The 22,177-nt window shown below is 46.4% G+C and overlaps 1 protein-coding gene across 8 annotated transcripts in view; it reads right to left on the reverse strand.

The window, feature by feature from the left end:
• LOC137347848 (zinc finger protein 235-like) overlaps nt 1-22,177 on the reverse strand; it is a 57,880-nt gene that overhangs the window by 14,674 nt on the left and 21,029 nt on the right. For 3 of the 8 annotated variants that reach the window (XM_068012906.1, XM_068012900.1, XM_068012907.1), the window contains exon 2: nt 16,729-16,840. The gene's annotated coding sequence lies outside the window, so the exon portion shown is untranslated. Of the gene's footprint in view, nt 1-12,397; nt 12,546-16,716; nt 16,841-22,177 lie in introns of those variants that run through there. The other 5 variants (XM_068012903.1, XM_068012904.1, XM_068012905.1 and 2 more) reach the window with 5 other exon arrangements.

Raw genomic sequence — 22,177 nt, forward strand, 5'->3', positions numbered from 1 at the left:
AGAGGAGCACGGCGGGAGCGGAGAGGGAGAGAGAGGAGCACGGCGGGAGCGGAGAGGGAGAGAGAGGAGCACGGCGGGAGCGGAGAGGGAGAGAGAGGAGCACGGCGGGAGCGGAGAGGGAGAGAGAGGAGCACGGCGGGAGCGGAGAGGGAGAGAGAGGAGCACGGCGGGAGCGGAGAGGGAGAGAGAGGAGCACGGCGGGAGCGGAGAGGGAGAGAGAGGAGCACGGCGGGAGCGGAGAGGGAGAGAGAGGAGCACGGCGGGAGCGGAGAGGGAGAGAGAGGAGCACGGCGGGAGCGGAGAGGGAGAGAGAGGAGCACGGCGGGAGCGGAGAGGGAGAGAGAGGAGCACGGCGGGAGCGGAGAGGGAGAGAGAGGAGCACGGCGGGAGCGGAGAGGGAGAGAGAGGAGCACGGCGGGAGCGGAGAGGGAGAGAGAGGAGCACGGCGGGAGCGGAGAGGGAGAGAGAGGAGCACGGCGGGAGCGGAGAGGGAGAGAGAGGAGCACGGCGGGAGCGGAGAGGGAGAGAGAGGAGCACGGCGGGAGCGGAGAGGGAGAGAGAGGAGCACGGCGGGAGCGGAGAGGGAGAGAGAGGAGCACGGCGGGAGCGGAGAGGGAGAGAGAGGAGCACGGCGGGAGCGGAGAGGGAGAGAGAGGAGCACGGCGGGAGCGGAGAGGGAGAGAGAGGAGCACGGCGGGAGCGGAGAGGGAGAGAGAGGAGCACGGCGGGAGCGGAGAGGGAGAGAGAGGAGCACGGCGGGAGCGGAGAGGGAGAGAGAGGAGCACGGCGGGAGCGGAGAGGGAGAGAGAGGAGCACGGCGGGAGCGGAGAGGGAGAGAGAGGAGCACGGCGGGAGCGGAGAGGGAGAGAGAGGAGCACGGCGGGAGCGGAGAGGGAGAGAGAGGAGCACGGCGGGAGCGGAGAGGGAGAGAGAGGAGCACGGCGGGAGCGGAGAGGGAGAGAGAGGAGCACGGCGGGAGCGGAGAGGGAGAGAGAGGAGCACGGCGGGAGCGGAGAGGGAGAGAGAGGAGCACGGCGGGAGCGGAGAGGGAGAGAGAGGAGCACGGCGGGAGCGGAGAGGGAGAGAGAGGAGCACGGCGGGAGCGGAGAGGGAGAGAGAGGAGCACGGCGGGAGCGGAGAGGGAGAGAGAGGAGCACGGCGGGAGCGGAGAGGGAGAGAGAGGAGCACGGCGGGAGCGGAGAGGGAGAGAGAGGAGCACGGCGGGAGCGGAGAGGGAGAGAGAGGAGCACGGCGGGAGCGGAGAGGGAGAGAGAGGAGCACGGCGGGAGCGGAGAGGGAGAGAGAGGAGCACGGCGGGAGCGGAGAGGGAGAGAGAGGAGCACGGCGGGAGCGGAGAGGGAGAGAGAGGAGCACGGCGGGAGCGGAGAGGGAGAGAGAGGAGCACGGCGGGAGCGGAGAGGGAGAGAGAGGAGCACGGCGGGAGCGGAGAGGGAGAGAGAGGAGCACGGCGGGAGCGGAGAGGGAGAGAGAGGAGCACGGCGGGAGCGGAGAGGGAGAGAGAGGAGCACGGCGGGAGCGGAGAGGGAGAGAGAGGAGCACGGCGGGAGCGGAGAGGGAGAGAGAGGAGCACGGCGGGAGCGGAGAGGGAGAGAGAGGAGCACGGCGGGAGCGGAGAGGGAGAGAGAGGAGCACGGCGGGAGCGGAGAGGGAGAGAGAGGAGCACGGCGGGAGCGGAGAGGGAGAGAGAGGAGCACGGCGGGAGCGGAGAGGGAGAGAGAGGAGCACGGCGGGAGCGGAGAGGGAGAGAGAGGAGCACGGCGGGAGCGGAGAGGGAGAGAGAGGAGCACGGCGGGAGCGGAGAGGGAGAGAGAGGAGCACGGCGGGAGCGGAGAGGGAGAGAGAGGAGCACGGCGGGAGCGGAGAGGGAGAGAGAGGAGCACGGCGGGAGCGGAGAGGGAGAGAGAGGAGCACGGCGGGAGCGGAGAGGGAGAGAGAGGAGCACGGCGGGAGCGGAGAGGGAGAGAGAGGAGCACGGCGGGAGCGGAGAGGGAGAGAGAGGAGCACGGCGGGAGCGGAGAGGGAGAGAGAGGAGCACGGCGGGAGCGGAGAGGGAGAGAGAGGAGCACGGCGGGAGCGGAGAGGGAGAGAGAGGAGCACGGCGGGAGCGGAGAGGGAGAGAGAGGAGCACGGCGGGAGCGGAGAGGGAGAGAGAGGAGCACGGCGGGAGCGGAGAGGGAGAGAGAGGAGCACGGCGGGAGCGGAGAGGGAGAGAGAGGAGCACGGCGGGAGCGGAGAGGGAGAGAGAGGAGCACGGCGGGAGCGGAGAGGGAGAGAGAGGAGCACGGCGGGAGCGGAGAGGGAGAGAGAGGAGCACGGCGGGAGCGGAGAGGGAGAGAGAGGAGCACGGCGGGAGCGGAGAGGGAGAGAGAGGAGCACGGCGGGAGCGGAGAGGGAGAGAGAGGAGCACGGCGGGAGCGGAGAGGGAGAGAGAGGAGCACGGCGGGAGCGGAGAGGGAGAGAGAGGAGCACGGCGGGAGCGGAGAGGGAGAGAGAGGAGCACGGCGGGAGCGGAGAGGGAGAGAGAGGAGCACGGCGGGAGCGGAGAGGGAGAGAGAGGAGCACGGCGGGAGCGGAGAGGGAGAGAGAGGAGCACGGCGGGAGCGGAGAGGGAGAGAGAGAGTGGGGGCAAGGGATCAAATTTGGGATGATATAGTAAATCAAGGAGTGGAAACAAGGCAAGAGAGAAAGGTATTAATATGGGAAATGATAGACTGTGACAGGAAGGGACAGAGCATACAAATCTAAAAGTAAATCAACAGATAAGGATAGAGGTTACAAAAATAAAAAAAAGGACAAAATTGAAGGCACCTTAATACAGGTATGAAGGTATCTTAATGCACGTAGCATTCGAAACAAAACAAATGAATTGAGAGCACAAATAGAAATAAATAAGGATGATCTGATAGCCATTGCAGAGACATGGATTCAGGACAACATGGACTGGGACCTGACTATTGAAGGGTACGTGGCATTTAGGAAGGACAGAAAGGTAGGAAAAGGTGGAGGGGTAGCTCTGTTAATTAGAACATAGAACAGTACAGCACAGTACAGGCCCTTCGGCCCACGATGTTCTGCCAAACCTTTAACCTACTTGAAAATCAAACTACCTACCTACCCTTCATTCTACTATCGTCCATGTACCTATCCAAGAGTCGCTTAAATGTCCCTAATGTATCTGCTTCTACTACCACCACTGGCAGCGCATTCCACGCACCCACCACTCTCTGTGTAAAGAACCTACCTCTGACATCTCCCCGAAACCTTCCTCCAATCACCTTAAAATTATGCCCCCTGGTGATAGCCCTTTCCACCCTGGGAAAAAGTCTCTGACTATCCACTCTATCTATGCCTCTCATCATCTTGTATCCCTCTATCATGTCACCTCTCATCCTTCTTCGCTCCAATGAGAAAAGCCCTAGCTCCCTCAATCTTTCTTCGTAAGACATGCCCTCCAGCCCAGGCAGCATCCTGGTAAATCTCCTCTGCACCCTCTCTAAAGCTTCCACATCCTTCCTATAATGAGGCGACCAGAACTGAACACAATATTCCAAGTGTGGTCGGACCAGGGCCTTATAGAGCTGCAGCATAACCTCGCGGCTCGTAAACTCAATCCCCGTTAATGAAAGCCAACACACCATATGCCTTCTTAACAACCCTATCAACTTGGGTGGCAACTTTGAGCGATCCATGGACATGGACCCCAAGATCCCTCTGTTCCTCCACATTACCATGAATCCTGTCTTTAAGCCTGTATTCTGCACTCAAATTCGACCTTCCAAAATGAATCACTTCACACTTTTCCAGGTTGAACTCCATCTGCCACTTCTCAGCCCAGCTCTGCATCCTGTCAATGTCCCGTTGCAACCTACAACAGCCTTCCACACTATCCACAACTCCAGCAATCTTCGGGTCATCGGCAAACTTGCTCACCCAGCCTTCCACTTCCTCATCCAAGTCATTTATAAAAATCACAAAGAGCAGAGGTCCCAGAATAGATCCCTGCGGAACACCACTGGTCACCGAGCTCCATGCTGAATACTTTCCATCTACTACCACCCTCTGTCTTCTATGGGCCTGCCAGTTTTGTATCCAGACAGCCAACTTTCCCTGTATCCCATGCCTCCTTACTTTCTGAATGAGCCTACCATGGGGAACCTTATCAAACGCCTTGCTAAAATCCATATACACCACATCCACTGCTCTTCCTTCATCAATGTGTTTTGTCACATCTTCAAAGAATTCAATAAGGCTTGTGAGGCATGACCTGCCCCTCACAAAGCCATGCTGACTGTCTCTAATTCAAACCATGCCTTTCCAAATAATCATAAATCCTGTCTCTCAGAATCCTCTCCAATAATTTACCCACTACTGACGCAAGACTGACTGGTCTATAATTCCCAGGGTTATCCCTATTCCCTTTCTTGAAAAAGGGAATAACATTTGCCACCCTCCAATCATCCGGTACTACTCCAGTGGACAGTGAGAACGCAAAGAGCATCGTCAAAGGCGCGGCAATCTCTTCCCTCGCTTCCCGTAATATTTTTGGGTATATCCCGTCTGGCCCCGGGGACTTATCTGTCCTCATATCATTCAAAATTTCCAGCACATCCTCCCTCTTAACCGCAACCTGTTTGAGCATATCAGCCTGTTTCACGCTGTCCTCACAAACGACCAGGTCCCTCTCACTAGTGAATACTGAAGCAAAGTATTCATTAAGGACCTTCCCTACCTCCTCCGACTCCAGGCACAAGTTCCCTCCACTATCCCTGATCGGCCCTACCCTCACTCTGGCCATCCTCTTGTTCCTCACATAAGTGAGGAACGCCTTGGGATTTTCCTTAATCCTACCCGCCACGACTTTTTCATGTCCCCTTCTAGCTCTCCTAAGTCCATTCTTCAGTTCCTTCCTGGCTACCTTGTAACCCTCTAGAGCCCTTTCTGATCCTTGCTTCCTCAACTTTAATTAACGGTGGTATTAGTGCAACAGAGAGAGATGACATAAGTTCAGGAGACCAGAATGTTGAAGCAGTTTGGGTAAAGATGAGAAATCATAAAGGCAAGAAGTCACTTGTGGGAGTGGTGTACAGGCCACCTAACATTCACCACACTGTCGGATGGGGTGTAAAGGAAGAAATAATGGCAGCTTGTCAGAAAGGTACAGTGATAATTATGTGGGACATTAACCTACATATAGACGGAAAATATCAGATGGGCAGAGGTAGCCTAGACGAGGACTACATAGAATGATTTTGGGATAATTTCTTGGAACAATACGTTCTGAAGCCAACCAGAGAGCAGGCTATGCTAGACCTGGTATTGTGCAACAAGATAGGATTAATTAATGACCTCATAGTTAAGGTGCCCCGAGGTAGCAGCAATCATATGATTGAATTTTACTTTCAGTTTGAGGGAGAGAAGAGTGGGTCCAAGACTAGTATTTTAAACTTAAATAAGGGCAATTATGAGGGTATGAAAGCAGAGCTAGTTAAAGTAAACAGGCAAATCAGGTTAAGGGTTAGGTCAATAGAGATGCAGTGACAAACATTTAAGGGGATATTTCAGAATGCACAGAATAGAAATATTTCAAGGAGAAAGAAAAATTGCAAGGGTGGGACCCGCCATCGTGGTTAACTAAAACAATGAAAGATAGTGTCAAACTTAAAGAAAAAGCCTATGATTGCACAAAGATGGGAGGCAGGTCAGAAGATTGGACAGAATATAATAAACAGCAAAGAAGAATTTGGGCGGCACAGTGGCGCAGTGGTTAGCACCGCAGCCTCACAGCTCCAGCGACCCAGGTTCAATTGACCTCTGTTAATTCTGGGTACTGCCTGTGTGGAATTTGCAAGTTCTCCCTATAACCGTGTGGGTTTTTGCCGAGTGCTCCGGTTTCCTCCCACAGCCAAAGACTTGCAGGTTTATAGGTAAGTTGGCCATTGTAAATTTCCCCTAGCATAGGTAGGTGGTAAGAGAATGGTGAGGATGCGGTAGGGAATATGGGATTAATGTAGGATTAGTATAAATGGGTGGTTGCTGGTCGGCAAGACTCGGTGGGCCGAAGGGCCTGTTTCAGTGCTGTATCTCGCTATGACTTTAAGAACTAAAAGATTGATACGGTAAAATTAGAGTACGAGAGAAAGCTAGCTAGAAATATAAAAACAGATAGCAAGAGTTTCTGTAGATATTTTGAAAAATAGTTAACAAAGTGAGCATTGGTCCTGCAGAAAGTGAGTTTGGGGAATTAATAATGGATAATAAGGAGATGGAAGATGAATTGAACAGATATTTTGCATCAGTCTTCACAAAAGAGGATACAAGTAACATCCCAGTTTTAGCTGTTAAAAGTGGCTAGCGAGATAGTTGATGCGTTAGTTTCAATTTTCCAAAATTCCCTAGATTCGGGGAAGGTTCCGTTACATTGGAAAATAAACGAATGTAACTCCTTTATTCAAAAAGAGAGACAGAAAGCAGGAAACTACAGGTTACTTAGCTTCACATCTGTCTTAGGGAAAATGTAAGAAGCTATTATTAAAGACATTATAGCAGGGCATTTAGAAAAATTCAAGGTATCAGGCAGAGTCAATGTGGTTTTGTGAAAGGGAAATCATGTTTAACCAATTTATTGGAGTTCTTTGAGGGAGTTACATGTGCTGTGGATAAAGGGGAACCGGTGGATGTATTGTACTTAGATTTCCAGAAGGCATTTGAAAAAGTGCCACACCAAAGGTTATTGCAGAAAATAAGAGCTCATGGTGTAGGGGATAACATATTGACATGGATAGAAGATTGGCTAGCTAACAGGAAACAGAGAGTAGGCATAAATGAGTCATTTTCTGGTTGGCAAGATGTAACGAGTGGTGTGCCACAGGGATCTGTGCTGGGGCATCAACTTTTTACAATTTATATAAATGACTTAGATGAAGGGACCAAAGGTATGGTTGCTAAATTTGCTGATGACACAAAGATAGGGAGGAAAGTAACATGTGAAGAGGACATAAGGGGCTACAAAGAGATATAGATAGGTTAAGTGAGTGGGCAAAGACCCTGGCAAATGGAGTATAATGTGGGAAAGTGTGAAATTGTCCACTTTGGCAGGAAGAATAAAAAAAGCATATTATCTAAATGGTGAGAGACTGTGGAGCTCTGAGATGCAGAGGGATCTGGGTGTCCTAGTGCATGAATCGCAAAAGGTTAGTTTGCAGGTACCGAATGAGCAATTAACTTTGTACCATTCTCCCGCCTTCTCCATGTAACACTGCACATTTTTCTTCTTCAGATAATTGTCTGATTCCTTTTTGAATGCCTTGATTGAACCTGCCTCCACCACACTCTCTGGCAGTGCATTCCAGATCCTAACCACACACTGCGTGAAAAGGTTTTTCCTCGTGTCACATTACTTCTTTTGTCAATTACATTAAATCTGTGCCCTCTTGTTCTTGATTCTTTCATGAGTGAGAACTATTTCCCCCTATCTACTCTGTCCAGACTCATGATTTTGAATCAAATCTCCTCTCAGCCTTCTCTTCTCCAAGGAAAACCATCCCAACTTATCCAATTTATCTTCATAAATGAATTTTCTCATCCTGGACCCATTCTCGTGAACCTTTTCTGCACTCTCTCCAATGCCTTCACATCTTTTCTAAAGTGCGGTGCCAAGAACTGCACGCAATAGTCCAGTTGAGGCCAAACCAGTGAGTTATACAAGTTTAACATAACCTCCTTGCTCTTGTACTCTATTCCCTTATTAATAAAGTTAACGATGCTGCATTAACATCTCACACTGAAGAGTGTCTGCAGAGACTCGACAGGTTTGCGGCTGCCTGCAACGAATTTGGCCTAACCATCAGCCTCAAGAAAACAAACATCATGGGACAGGACGTCAGAAATGCTCCATCCATCAATATCAGCGACCACACTCTGGAAGTGGTTCAAGAGTTCACCTACCTAGGCTCAACTAACACCAGTAACCTGTCTCCCGATGCAAAAATCAATAAGCGCATGGGAAAGGCTTCCACTGCTATGTCCAGACTGGGCAAGATGGTGTGGGAAAATGCCGCACTGACACGGAATACAAAAGTCCGAGTGTATCAAGCCTGTGTCCTCAGTACCTTGCTCAATGGCAGCGAGACCTGGCCAATGTATGTCAGTTAGAAGCGACATCTCAATTCATTCCATCTTCACTGCCTCCGGAGAATCCTTGGCATCAGGTGGCAGGACCGTATCCCCAACACAGAAGTCCTCGAGGCGGCCAACATCCCCAGCATATACACCCTACTGAGCCAGTAGTGCTGGAGATGGCTTGGCCATGTGAGCCGCATGGAAGATGACAGGATCCCCAAGGACACATTGTATAGCGAGCTCGTCACTGGTATCAGACCCACTGGCCGTCCATGTCTCCGCTTTAAAGACGTCTGCAAACGCGACATGAAGTCCTGTGACATTGATCACAAGTCGTGGGAGTCAGTTGCCAGTGATCGCCAGAGCTGGCGGACAGCCATAAAGGCGGGGCTAAAGTGTGGCGAGTCGAAGAGACTTAGCAGTTGGCAGGAAAAAAAGACAGAAACACAAGGGGAGAGCCAACTGTGTAACAGCCCCAACAACCAATTTTATCTGTAGCACCTGTGGAAGAGTCTGTCACTCTAGAATTGGCCTTTATAGCCACTCCAGGTGCTGCTTCACAAACTACTGACCACTTCCAGGCGCTTACCCATTGTCTCTCGAGACAAGGAGGCCAAAGAAGAATACCGTATGCTTTATTAATCGGTCTCTCGACCTGTCCTGCTACCTGCAATGACAAACACAAATACTCTGCTCCTGCACCCTCTTTAGAGTTGTACCCTTTATGTTATATTGTGTCTCCTTGTTCTTCCTACCAAAATGAATCACTTCACCCTTCCCTGCATTAAACTTCATCTGCCACTTGTCTGCCCATTCCACCAATTTGTCTATGTCCTTTTGAAGTTCTACACTATCCTCCTCACAGTTCACAATGCTTCCAAGTTTCATATCAGTAAATTTTGAAATTGTGCCCGGTACACCAAGGTCTCGGTCATTTATATCAGGAAGAGCAAGGGTCCCAACACTGACCCATGGGGAAGGCCACTAGAAACCTTCCTCCAGTCTGAAAAACATCCATTAACTACTGTTCTCTGTTCCCTGTCACTCAGGCAATTTTGTATCCATGCTCTTGGTATCCCATTAATTCCACTTTGCTCATAAGTTTGCTTACAATGCAACAGCAGGTACAGATTGTTAAATTTTTTTAGAGAACCTTGTTTAGAAGGACTGTGAGCAGTTCTGGTCTCCATAGTTAAAAAGGACATTGAAGCACTGAATAAAGTGCAGAATAGATTTACAAAGATGTCACCAGAGAGGATGTTACTGCCCAGCAAGATTGAGCAGGCTGGAGCTCCTTCTCTGGAAAAGAGAAGACTAGGAGGAGATCTGATAGAGGTCTTTAAAATTATCGGTGAGTCAGAACAAGGGGGCAACATTATAAAACGGACATTAACAGGTTGGGAGGAATTTCTCTACTCACACATGGTGAGAATGTGGAACTTACTGTCTTGTGGAGTGGTTGAAGCTGATAGCAGTGATGTGTTTAAGGGGAGGCTCAATTCATTTATAAGGGAGAAGGGAATGGAGGGATATGGGGACAGGGTGGGATGAGGAATTACACTGGGAGAGGCTCATGTGGATACCAGCAAAGACTAGTGGGCCTGAACAGCCTGTTTCTGGGTTGTAATTCTGTGTATGTACAGCAGGGATGGATTAATGGATAAGCTTACAGAGTCCAGGGGTGAATGAATACTCAGGTTTACGGGACCCAGAGTTGGATTAATGCAGTGCTTTACAAGGCCTGGGCTGGATTAATGCTCGGTTTACAAGTATACATGTGCTTCGACAAACAGATAAAAAGGAAAATAGTAGCTAAAGTAAGCATGAGGAGACTGGGGAATTAATAATCGGAAACAAGGAAACAACAGTATTTGAACAAGTATTTTTTAATCTGTCTTCACACTACAAGGTATTGAAAGCATCTCAGTAATATTAGAAAATCATGAGCCAAAAGGGAGGGAGGGACTTGAAACAATAACTACCACTGAAGAAAAGGTACTAGGAAAACAAATAGGACTAAAGGTTCACAAGACCCCTGGAGATGATGGCCTGCATGCTATTGTCTTAAAAGAAGTGGCTGCAGAGATAGTGGAAGCATTGGTTGTAATTTTCCAAAATTCCCTAGATTCTGGAAAGATCCCAGTGGATTAGAAAACCACAAATGCAACATCTGTATTCAGGAAAGGAGGAAGACAAAGCAAGAAACTAACAAAAGACCAGTTAGCCTAACATCAGTCACTGGTAAAATGCTGGAGAACAAATTAAGGAAATACCAGCAGGACATTTAGAAAATCATAAAACCATGTTACCGCTGCTTGATTGTATGAAAGGGAAATCATGTTTGACAACTTTATTAGAGTTCTTTTAGGATATAACAACAGGGTGGATAAAAGGGAACCAGCAGATGTAGTGTATTTGGATTTCCAAAAGGCATTTAATAAGGTTACTACACAAGATAAAAACTCATGGTTTTGGGGGCAATATATTAGCATGGATAGATAATTGGCTAACTAACAGAAAACAGAGACTTGGAATAAATGGGTCATTTTCAGGTTGGAAAACTGTACCTCGTTGGGTGCCACAGGGATCAGTGCTAGGGCCTTAACTATTTACAATCTATCTTCATGACTTGGATGAAGGGACTGAGTGCATTGTAGCTATTTGCTGATGATACCAAGATAGGTAAGAAAGCAAATTGTGAGGACACAGAGTCTGCAAAGGGATATAGACAGGTTAAGTGAGTGGGCAAAAATTTGGCAGATAGACTATAATGTGGAAAAATGTAAGGTTGTCCACTTTGGCGAGAAGAATAGAAAAGCAGCATATTATTTAAATGGAGAATGCTGTTGTACAGAGGGATCTAGGTGCCCTCGCACTTAAATCACAAAAAGCTAGCATGCAGGTATAGCAAATAATTAGGAAGACAAATGGAATGTTGGCCTTTATTGCAAAGGGGATGGAGTATAAAAGTAGGGAAGTCTTGCTGCAACTGTACAGGGCGAAGGTGAAACCACACCCTAGAATACCGTGTACAGTTTTGGTTTCCTTAATAAAGTAGGGATATACTTGCATTGGAGGCAGTTCAGAGAAGGTTCACTGGGCTGATTCCCTGGATGAAGAGGTTGTCTTATGAGGAAAGATTGAGCAAGTTGGGCTCATTGGAGTTTTGAAGAACGAGAGGCGACCTTATTGAACCATATAAGATTCTGAGCAGGTTTGACAGGGTGGATGCTGAGAGGATGTTTCCCCTTTTGGGGGAATCTAGGGGGCAGAGTCAAAATAAGGGTCTCCCACTTTAGATGGAGATGAAGAGGATTTTTTTTCTCTCAGAGGGTTGTTAATCTTTGGAATTCTCTTCCCCAGAGAGAAGTGGAGGCTGGATCACTGTATATATTCAAGGCCAAGTAAGACAGATTTTTGATCTACAAGGGAGTCAAGGAGGCAGGCAGGAAAATGGAGTTAAGGCCACAATCAGATCAGCCATGATCTAATTGAATGCCGGGGCAGGCTCAAGGGCCAAACGGCCTACTGCTGCACCTATTTCTTAAAAACTTTGCAGGGCCCAGGGGTGGATTAAAGCCCGGGTTTGCAGGGCCCAGGGGTGGATTAAAGCCCGGGTTTGCAGGGCCCAGGGGTGGATTAAAGCCCGGGTTTGCAGGGCCCAGGGGTGGATTAAAGCCCGGGTTTGCAGGGCCCAGGGGTGGATTAAAGCCCGGGTTTGCAGGGCCCAGGGGTGGATTAAAGCCCGGGTTTGCAGGGCCCAGGGGTGGATTAAAGCCCGGGTTTGCAGGGCCCAGGGGTGGATTAAAGCCCAGGCTTGCAGGGCCCAGGGGTGGATTAAAGCCCAGGCTTGCAGGGCCCAGGGGTGGATTAATGAAAGGTCCGGCTCTAAATTTTAGACTATGCCTACACGTGCTGGATTCTCCAAACAGCTGAAATAGTTTCTCTCTCGCCACCCTATCAGTTCCAATTAATATCTTGAAAACCTTGATCAAATCACCCCTTCATCTTTGAAATTCGAGGGAATAAAACCCTCAGTGCATTCTGGCAGAAGGAATGAGGAGAGGCAATAGTTACTAAATGGCGCACTTCTAAAGACTGTGCAGGGATAGAGGGACCTGTGGATTCATTTGTGTTACCGTCAAGTGAGGAGGGGCTGAAGGGCTTTCCTCTTTTCCCTTTCTATTTGACCACAACAGGTGTAATTTTTTTTTTAAATGTATGTACTGGCCAATTCAGTAGGTGTTTGATGACTTACTTGCTATGATCATAATAACCAACCAGACAGGTTTTCTTCTGTTTCAGAAAAAAATAAATTACGCACCAACTGTCACTCACAGAGAGAGAGAGAGAGAGCGCCTCACTTGGGTCTGCACGTCAGATTCCAGCAGCTTCTCCGTTCTCTGCTGCAGAAAGACACAAGCTTAAAACCACAGAGGGAGAGGGGTTTGTCACATGACAGTCACTCAGTGATGCAAACATAGCAGTTAGCAGTTCTCTCTTCCGAAAAAGAACAGGCAGTTCATTTAAACTTCCTGGATCTTAGTTGTTGCTGGGAAATGAGCAGACATTTTGCCTGCCTCCTCACAGGCCTTGCAGTGCAGAATACTGTGCTGCAAATTAGGTGGCCATCCCAAGCTGCCAGAAAAGTCTTTTTTTTTTTTTTAATCTGATCTTTTTTAAACTTCAAGATATAAATTCAGATCTCCAGTCAGTGGATCAAAGAAAACCATCATTCAACAAAGCAGGTTGGCGTGAAATGTGCATAGATCGCTGAAGGTGGCAGGACATATTGAGAGAGTGGTTAACAAAACATTTGGGATCTTGGGCTTCAGAAGTAAAGGGATTGAATGCTGAACCTTTACAAAGCTCTGGTTAGACCACAACTGGAATATTGTATCCAGTTCTAATCACCACAATTCAGGAAGGATGTGAAGGTCCTCGATAGAGTGCAGAGTAAATTTACTAGAGTAGTTCCAGGGATCAGGAAAGTTAACTACAAGGTTCAGTAGGAGAAGCTGGGATTGTTCTCCTTGGAGCAAAGTAGATTGAGGGGAGAACTGACAGAGGTGTTTAAAATTCTGTTCTGATGAAAGGTCACTGACCTGAAACTTAACTTTGCTTCTCTCTCCACAGATGCTGCCAGACCTGCTGAGTATTTCCAGCATTTTTTTGATTTTATTTCAGATTTCCAGCATCTGCAGTATTTTGCTTTTATTTTAGTGTTTAAAATATGACAGGTTTAGATCAGGTAGACAAAGAAAAGCTGTTCCCATTTTCTGATAGTACAAGGACTAGGAACACAGATTAAGGATTTGGGTAAGAGACAGAGGAGAAATGTGAGGAAGAATTTTTTTTGTGCAGTGAGTGATAATGACCTGGAACTCGCCACCCATGAGTGCAATGGAAGCAAAGACAATCCGTGATTGCAAAATGAAATTGGATGGGCACTTCAGGAAAATAAACTTTCAGAAAAAAGGGATAGAGCAGGGCAATAGGACTGCCTGGATTGTTTTACAGAGAGCTGGCATGAAATCAAAAAGCTGGATTTCATTCTCTGTGCGCTCATGACTCTATAATTCATTTGTGTAATACGAATTTAGAGAAGTAGGCCATTTGGCCCCTCTAGCTGACTCTGCCATTCAATAAGATCATGGCTGATCTGTATGTTTCGAATTCCACACTCCCATCTACTCCTGATAACCTTTGCTTCCCTTGCCTAACAAGAATATATCTACCTCTACCTTAAAATTTTTCAATGACCCCGCCTCCACCATCTTCTGAGGCACAGAGTCCCAAATTTCTCATGTCTGTCCTAAAACAGTGCCCCCCTAGCTCTGGACTCACCTACAAGAGGAAACATCCTCTCCACATCCACCTTTGTCAAGACCATTCAGGATCTTATATACTTCAATCAAGTCTCCCCTCACTCTTCTAAACTTCAGTGAAAACAAGCCCAGTTTGTCCAACCTTTCCTCATGAGACAACCCCTTCATTCCAGGTATCAATCTAGTAAACCTCCTCTGAATACCTGAAACCTCCAATACATTCACATCCTTCCTTAAATAAGGAGACCAAAAATACACAAGAGTATTCGAGATGTGGTCTCACCAATGCCCTGTATCATTGAAGCATAACATCCTTACTTTTATTTTCTATTCCTCTCGTAATAAAGGCTAGCATTCCATTAGCCTTTCAGCAAGTTTTTTTTTTTATACAGAGGGTGGTGAGTGCCTGGAACTTGCTGCTGGGGGAGGTGGTGGAAGCAGGTACGATAGCGACGTTTAAGAGGCATCTTGACAAATACATGAATAGGATGGGAATAGAAGGATACCGACCCCGGAAGTGCAGAAGGTTTTAGTTTAGACTGGCATCATGATTGGCGCAGGCCTGGAGGGCCGAATGGCCTGTTCCTGTGCTGTATTGCTCTTTGTTCTTTTATTAACTGCTGTACCCGCACACTAACGTTTTGTGACTCATGCACGAGAACACCTAGATCCCTCTGCACCTCGGAGTTCTGCAGTCATTCTCCATTTAAGCAATGCTCTGCTTTTTTATTATTCCTGCCAAAGTGAACAACTTCACATTTTTCCACATTATACTCCATCTGCCAGATTTTTGCCCACTTACTCAACCAATCTATAATCGGTCTGCAAGCTCATTATGTCCTCTTCACAACATACTTTCCTACCAACCTTTGCGTCATCTGCAAATTTAGCTACCATGCCATCGCTCCCCTCATCTAAGTCATTGATCTAAGTTGTAAAACGTTGTGGCCCCAGCACAGACCCCTGCAGGACTCCTTTCATCACATCCTGCCAATCAGAAAAGGACCCATTTATGCATACTCTCTGTTTTCTGCCAGCCAGTCAATCTTCTATCCATGCTAATATGTTACCCCTACACCATAAGCTCCTACTTTGCGCAATAACCTTTTTTTGTGGCAGTTTGTCAAATGCCTTCTGGAAATCCAAGTACAGTATGTCAACGGGTGCCCCTTTGTCCACAGTGCATGTTACTCCTTCAAAGAGTTCCAATAAATTGGTTAAACATTATCTCTCTTTCACAAAGCCATGCTGACTATTCCCAATTACCTTGAGTTTTTCTAAGTGCCCAGCTATAGCTTCCCCATGACAGACATAAAGCTTACTGGCCTTTGTTACCTGTTTTCTGCCTCCCCCCTTCTTGAATAGAGAAGTTATCTTAGCTATTTTCCAGTCTGATGGAACTTTTCCAGAATCTAGCAAATTTTGAAAAATTAACACCAACGCATCTACTACCTCATTAGCCATCTCTTTTAAGACCCTAGGATGAAGCCCATCAGGACCCGGGGACTTGTTAGCCTACAGCTCCATCAGATTGCTCAGTACTGCTTCACTGGTTTCGCCAAGTCCTTCTCTTCCTTCCACCTCCTGATTTACAGCTATTACTGGAATGTTTTTTGTATCCGCTATAGTGAAGTCAGAAGCAAAATATTTGTTTATTTCATCTGTCATTTCCTTACTATCTACTATTAACTTCCCATTCTCACTCACTTTACTCACTCTTTTCCCTTTTAAATACCTGTAGAAACTCTTGCTATCCATTTCTAGCTAGCTTCCTCTTATACTCTAATTCCTTTCTCCTGATTTTACCTTTTCGCTATTTTCTGCTGTTGTTTGTATTCTGGCCAATCATCTGACCTGCCACACATCTTTGCACAATTATATGCCTATTCCTTAGGTTTGATGCTTTCTTTAACTTCTTTAGATAACCACGAATGGTGGATCCACCCCTTAGAATTTTTCTCCATTGTAGGAATATACTTATTGAGTATTCTGAAATATCTCCTTAAATGTCTGTCACTGCTTCTCTATATATCTATCTCCTAACTGAGTAACCCTGTTCACTTCAGCTAACTCAGCTTTCATGCCTACATAGTTGCCCTTATTTAAGTTGAAAATACTAGTCTTAGACCCACTCCTCTCTCTTTCAAACTGGATGTAAAATTCAATCATTGTGGTCGCTGCTACCTAGAGGTGCCTTTACTCTGAGGTAATTAATTAATCCTGTCACATTCCACAATACCAAGTCTAACATAACCTGCTCTCTGGTTGGTTCCAGAACGTGCTGCGCTTGAAACTCTCTTGAAAGCATTCTATGAACTCCTCATCCAGGCTACTATGGCCAAATTGATTTTTCTAGTTTGTATGTAAATTAAAATCACCCACGATTAAAGCCGTCCCTTCATCACAAGCACCCAATATTTCTTCTTGTATACTTTGTCCTACATTATGGCCTGTAGATCACTCCCACTACAGACTTCTTTCCCCTGCTATTCCTCACCTCCACCCAAACCGATTCTACATCCTGATCTCCTAAACCGATCTCTAATCAGAATTCAACCCTTGGAGCCCAGGTATCATTCAAGTAAATCTGCTTTGCAGTCCCTCCAAGACTAATATATCCTTCCTAAGGTGTCTGCCCAGAACTGAACACAATACTCCAGGTGTGGTCTAACCAGGACTTCGTGTATCTTAGTGCTTTTTCAGTCACACTGCTGCCTGAAATCGTTTCCCAGAGACAGAAGAGACAAACCTTTTTCCTTACATGTTCAAAGGCCAAAGATATTCAGGTCCTGATGAATCAAGTGACTCTGTCAGATCTTGATGTGATGTTCAGTTTGAGTTCCTCCTTCTGCAAATCTTCCCCTTCTAATACCCTGTCAAAGGAGTTTACAAAAGCCAGTCAGTCAGTCCAGGATAGAAATTCACAACATTCTCTCCTCCTGCTTCCTGGGCTAGGATGGTCACACAGGCGCCCTGCTGCACATATAAAACCGTGAACATTATCCCCCCCCAGACCCAAATATAAAACAGTGAACATTATCCCCCCCCAGACCCAAATATAAAACAGTGAACATTATCCCCCCCCAGACCCAAATATAAAACAGTGAACATTATCCCCCCCCAGACCCAAATATAAAACAGTGAACATTATCCCCCCCCAGACCCAAATATAAAACAGTGAACATTATCCCCCCCCAGACCCAAATATAAAACAGTGAACATTATCCCCCCCCAGACCCAAATATAAAACAGTGAACATTATCACCCCCCCAAGACCCAAATATAAAACAGTGAACATTATCCTCCCCCAGACCCAAATATAAAACCGTGAACATTATCCCCCCCCAGACCCAAATATAAAACAGTGAACATTATCCCCCCCCAGACCCAAATATAAAACAGTGAACATTATCCCCCCCCAGACCCAAATATAAAACAGTGAACATTATCCACCCCCAGACCCAAATATAAAACAATGAACATTATCCCCCCCCAGACCCAAATATAAAACAGTGAACATTATCACCCCCCCAAGACCCAAATATAAAACAGTGAACATTATCTACCCCCCCAAGACCCAAATATAAAACAGTGAACATTATCCCCCCCAGACCCAAATATAAAACAGTGAACATTATCCCCCCCAGACCCAAATATAAAACAGTGAACATTATCCCCCCCAAAACCCAAATATAAAACAGTGAACATTATCCCCCCCCAAGACCCAAATATACAACAGTGAACATTATCCCCCCCCCAAAACCCAAATAAAAAACAGTGAACATTATCCCCCCCCAGACCCAAATATAAAACAGTGAACATTATCCCCCCCAAGACCCAAATATAAAACAGTGAACATTATCCCCCCCCAGACCCAAATATAAAACAGTGAACATTATCACCACCCCCCCCCAAGACCCAAATATAAAACAGTGAACATTATCCCCCCCCAGACCCAAATATAAAACAGTGAACATTATCCCCCCCCAAGACCCAAATATAAAACAGTGAACATTATCCCCCCCCCCCAAGACCCAAATATAAAACAGTGAACATTATCCCCCCCCAGACCCAAATAAAGAACAGTGAACATTATCCTCCCCCCCCAAGACCCAAATATAAAACAGTGAACATTATCACCCCCCAAAACCCAAATATAAAACAGTGAACATTATCCTCCCCCCCCAAAACCCAAATATAAAACAGTGAACATTATCCTCCCCAAAACCCAAATATAAAACAGTGAACATTATCCTCCCCCCCAAGACCCAAATATAAAACAGTGAACATTATCCCCCCCCAGACCCAAATATAAAACAGTGAACATTATCACCCCCCCCAAGACCCAAATATAAAACAGTGAACATTATCCCCCCCCAGACCCAAATATAAAACAGTGAACATTATCCCCCCCCAGACCCAAATATAAAACAGTGAACATTATCCCCCCCCAGACCCAAATATAAAACAGTGAACATTATCCCCCCCCCCCCCCCCCCAAGACCCAAATATAAAACAGTGAACATTATCCCCCCCCAGACCCAAATATAAAACAGTGAACATTATCCCCCCCCAGACCCAAATATAAAACAGTGAACATTATCCCCCCCCCCCCAAGACCCAAATATAAAACAGTGAACATTATCCCCCCCCAGACCCAAATATAAAACAGTGAACATTATCCCCCCCCAGACCCAAATATAAAACAGTGAACATTATTCCCCCACCAAGACACAAATATAAAACAGTGAACATTATCCCCCCCCTCAAGACCCAAATATAAAACAGTGAACATTATCCCCCCCCAAAACCCAAATATAAAACAGTGAACATTATCCCCCCCCCTCAAGACCCAAATATAAAACAGTGAACATATCCCCCCCCAAAACCCAAATATACAACAGTGAACATTATCCCCCCCCCAAAACCCAAATAAAAAACAGTGAACATTATCCCCCCCCAGACCCAAATATAAAACAGTGAACATTATCCCCCCCCCCAGACCCAAATATAAAACAGTGAACATTATCCCCCCCCAGACCCAAATATAAAACAGTGAACATATCCCCCCCCAAAACCCAAATATAAAACAGTGAACATATCCCCCCCCAAAACCCAAATATAAAACAGTGAACATTATCCCCCCCCTCAAGACCCAAATATAAAACAGTGAACATTATCCCCCCCCAAAACCCAAATATAAAACAGTGAACATTATCCGCCCCCCCTCAAGACCCAAATATAAAACAGTGAACATTATCCCCCCCCAAAACCCAAATATAAAACAGTGAACATTATCCGCCCCCCCTCAAGACCCAAATATAAAACAGTGAACATATCCCCCCCCAAAACCCAAATATAAAACAGTGAACATTATCCCCCCCCCCAAAACCCAAATAAAAAACAGTGAACATTATCCCCCCCCAAAACCCAAATATAAAACAGTGAACATTATCCCCCCCCAAAACCCAAATATAAAACAGTGAACATTATCCCCCCCAAAACCCAAATATAAAACAGTGAACATTATCCCCCCCCCAAAACCCAAATATAAAACAGTGAACATTATCCCCCCCCTCAAAACCCAAATATAAAACAGTGAACATTATCCCCCCCCCTCAAAACCCAAATATAAAACAGTGAACATTATCACCCCCCAAAACCCAAATATAAAACAGTGAACATTATCCCCCCCCTCAAGACCCAAATATAAAACAGTGAACATTATCCCCCCCCCAAGACCCAAATATAAAACAGTGAACATTATCCCCCCCCAAAACCCAAATATAAAACAGTGAACATTATCCCCCCCCCCTCAAAACCCAAATATAAAACAGTGAACATTATCCCCCCCCAAAACCCAAATATAAAACAGTGAACATTATCCCCCCCCCCTCAAGACCCAAATATAAAACAGTGAACATTATCCCCCCCCAAAACCCAAATATAAAACAGTGAACATTATCCCCCCCCCTCAAAACCCAAATATAAAACAGTGAACATTATCACCCCCCAAAACCCAAATATAAAACAGTGAACATTATTCCCCCCCCTCAAGACCCAAATATAATACAGTGAACATTATCCCCCCCCCTCAAAACCCAAATATAAAACAGTGAACATTATCCCCCCCCCTCAAGACCCAAATATAAAACAGTGAACATTATCCCCCCCCTCAAGACCCAAATATAAAACAGTGAACATTATCCCCCCCCAAAACCCAAATATAAAACAGTGAACATTATCCCCCCCCAAAACCCAAATATAAAACAGTGAACATTATCCCCCCCCCCTCAAGACCCAAATATAAAACAGTGAACATTATCCCCCCCAAAACCCAAATATGAAACAGTGAACATTATCCCCCCCCCCAAAACCCAAATATAAAACAGTGAACATTATCCCCCCCCCTCAAGACCCAAATATAAAACAGTGAACATTATCCCCCCCCCAAAACCCAAATATAAAACAGTGAACATTATCCCCCCCCAAAACCCAAATATAAAACAGTGAACATTATCCCCCCCCCTCAAGACCCAAATATAAAACAGTGAACATTATCCCCCCCAAAACCCAAATATGAAACAGTGAACATTATCCCCCCCCCCCAAAACCCAAATATAAAACAGTGAACATTATCCCCCCCCCCCAAAACCCAAATATAAAACAGTGAACATTATCCCCCCCCAAAACCCAAATATAAAACAGTGAACATTATCCAACCCCCCCAAAACCCAAATATAAAACAGTGAACATTATCCCCCCCAAAACCCAAATATAAAACAGTGAACATTATCCCCCCCCCCCTCAAGACCCAAATATAAAACAGTGAACATTATCCCCCCCCCCCCCCCCAAGACCCAAATATAAAACAGTGAACATTATCCCCCCCAAAACCCAAATATAAAACAGTGAACATTATCCCCCCCAAAACCCAAATATAAAACAGTGAACATTATCCCCCCCCCCCAAGACCCAAATATAAAACAGTGAACATTATCCTCCCCAAGACCCAAATATAAAACAGTGAACATTATCCCCCCCCCTCAAGACCCAAATATAAAACAGTGAACATTATCCCCCCCCCTCAAGACCCAAATATAAAACAGTGAACATTATCCCCCCCCCAAGACCCCAATATAAAACAGTGAACATTATCCCGCCCCAAAACCCAAATATAAAACAGTGAACATTATCACCCCCAGACCCAAATATAAAACAGTGAACATTATCCCCCCCCCCCAAGACCCAAATATAAAACAGTGAACATTATCCCCCCCAAGACCCAAATATAAAACAGTGAACATTATCCCCAAGACCCAAATATAAAACAGTGAACATTATCCCCCCCCAAGACCCAAATATAAAACAGTGAACATTATCTACCCCCCCCCCCAAGACCCAAATATAAAACAGTGAACATTATCCCCCCCAAGACCCAAATATAAAACAGTGAACATTATCCCCCCCAAGACCCAAATATAAAACAGTGAACATTATCTACCCCCCCCCCCAAGACCCAAAAATAAAAGTGAACATTATCCCCCCCAAGACCCAAATATAAAACAGTGAACATTACCCCCCCCCCCAAGACCCAAATATAAAACAGTGAACATTATCCCCCCCCCTCAAGACCCAAATATAAAACAGTGAACATTATCCCCCCCAAAACCCAAATATAAAACAGTGAACATTATCCCCCCCCCAAAACCCAAATATAAAACAGTGAACATTATCCCCCCCCCTCAAGACCCAAATATAAAACAGTGAACATTATCCCCCCCCCCAAAACCCAAATATAAAACAGTGAACATGATCCCCCCCCCAAAACCCAAATATAAAACAGTGAACATTATCCCCCCCCCTCAAGACCCAAATATAAAACAGTGAACATTATCCCCCCCCCTCAAGACCCAAATATAAAACAGTGAACATTATCCCCCCCCCTCAAGACCCAAATATAAAACAGTGAACATTATCCTCCCCAAGACCCCAATATAAAACAGTGAACATTAGCCCCCCCAGACCCAAATATAAAACAGTGAACATTATCCTCCCCAAGACCCCAATATAAAACAGTGAACATTATCTCCCCCCCTCCAAGACCCAAATATAAAACAGTGAACATTATCCCCCGCCCCCCAGACCCAAATATAAAACAGTGAACATTATTCCCCCCCCCACCCCCCAAGACCCAAATATAAAACAGT

The sequence above is a fragment of the Heterodontus francisci genome, chromosome 32, assembly GCF_036365525.1.
Source record: "Heterodontus francisci isolate sHetFra1 chromosome 32, sHetFra1.hap1, whole genome shotgun sequence".
In the NCBI taxonomy this organism is placed as follows: Eukaryota; Metazoa; Chordata; class Chondrichthyes; order Heterodontiformes; family Heterodontidae; genus Heterodontus; species Heterodontus francisci.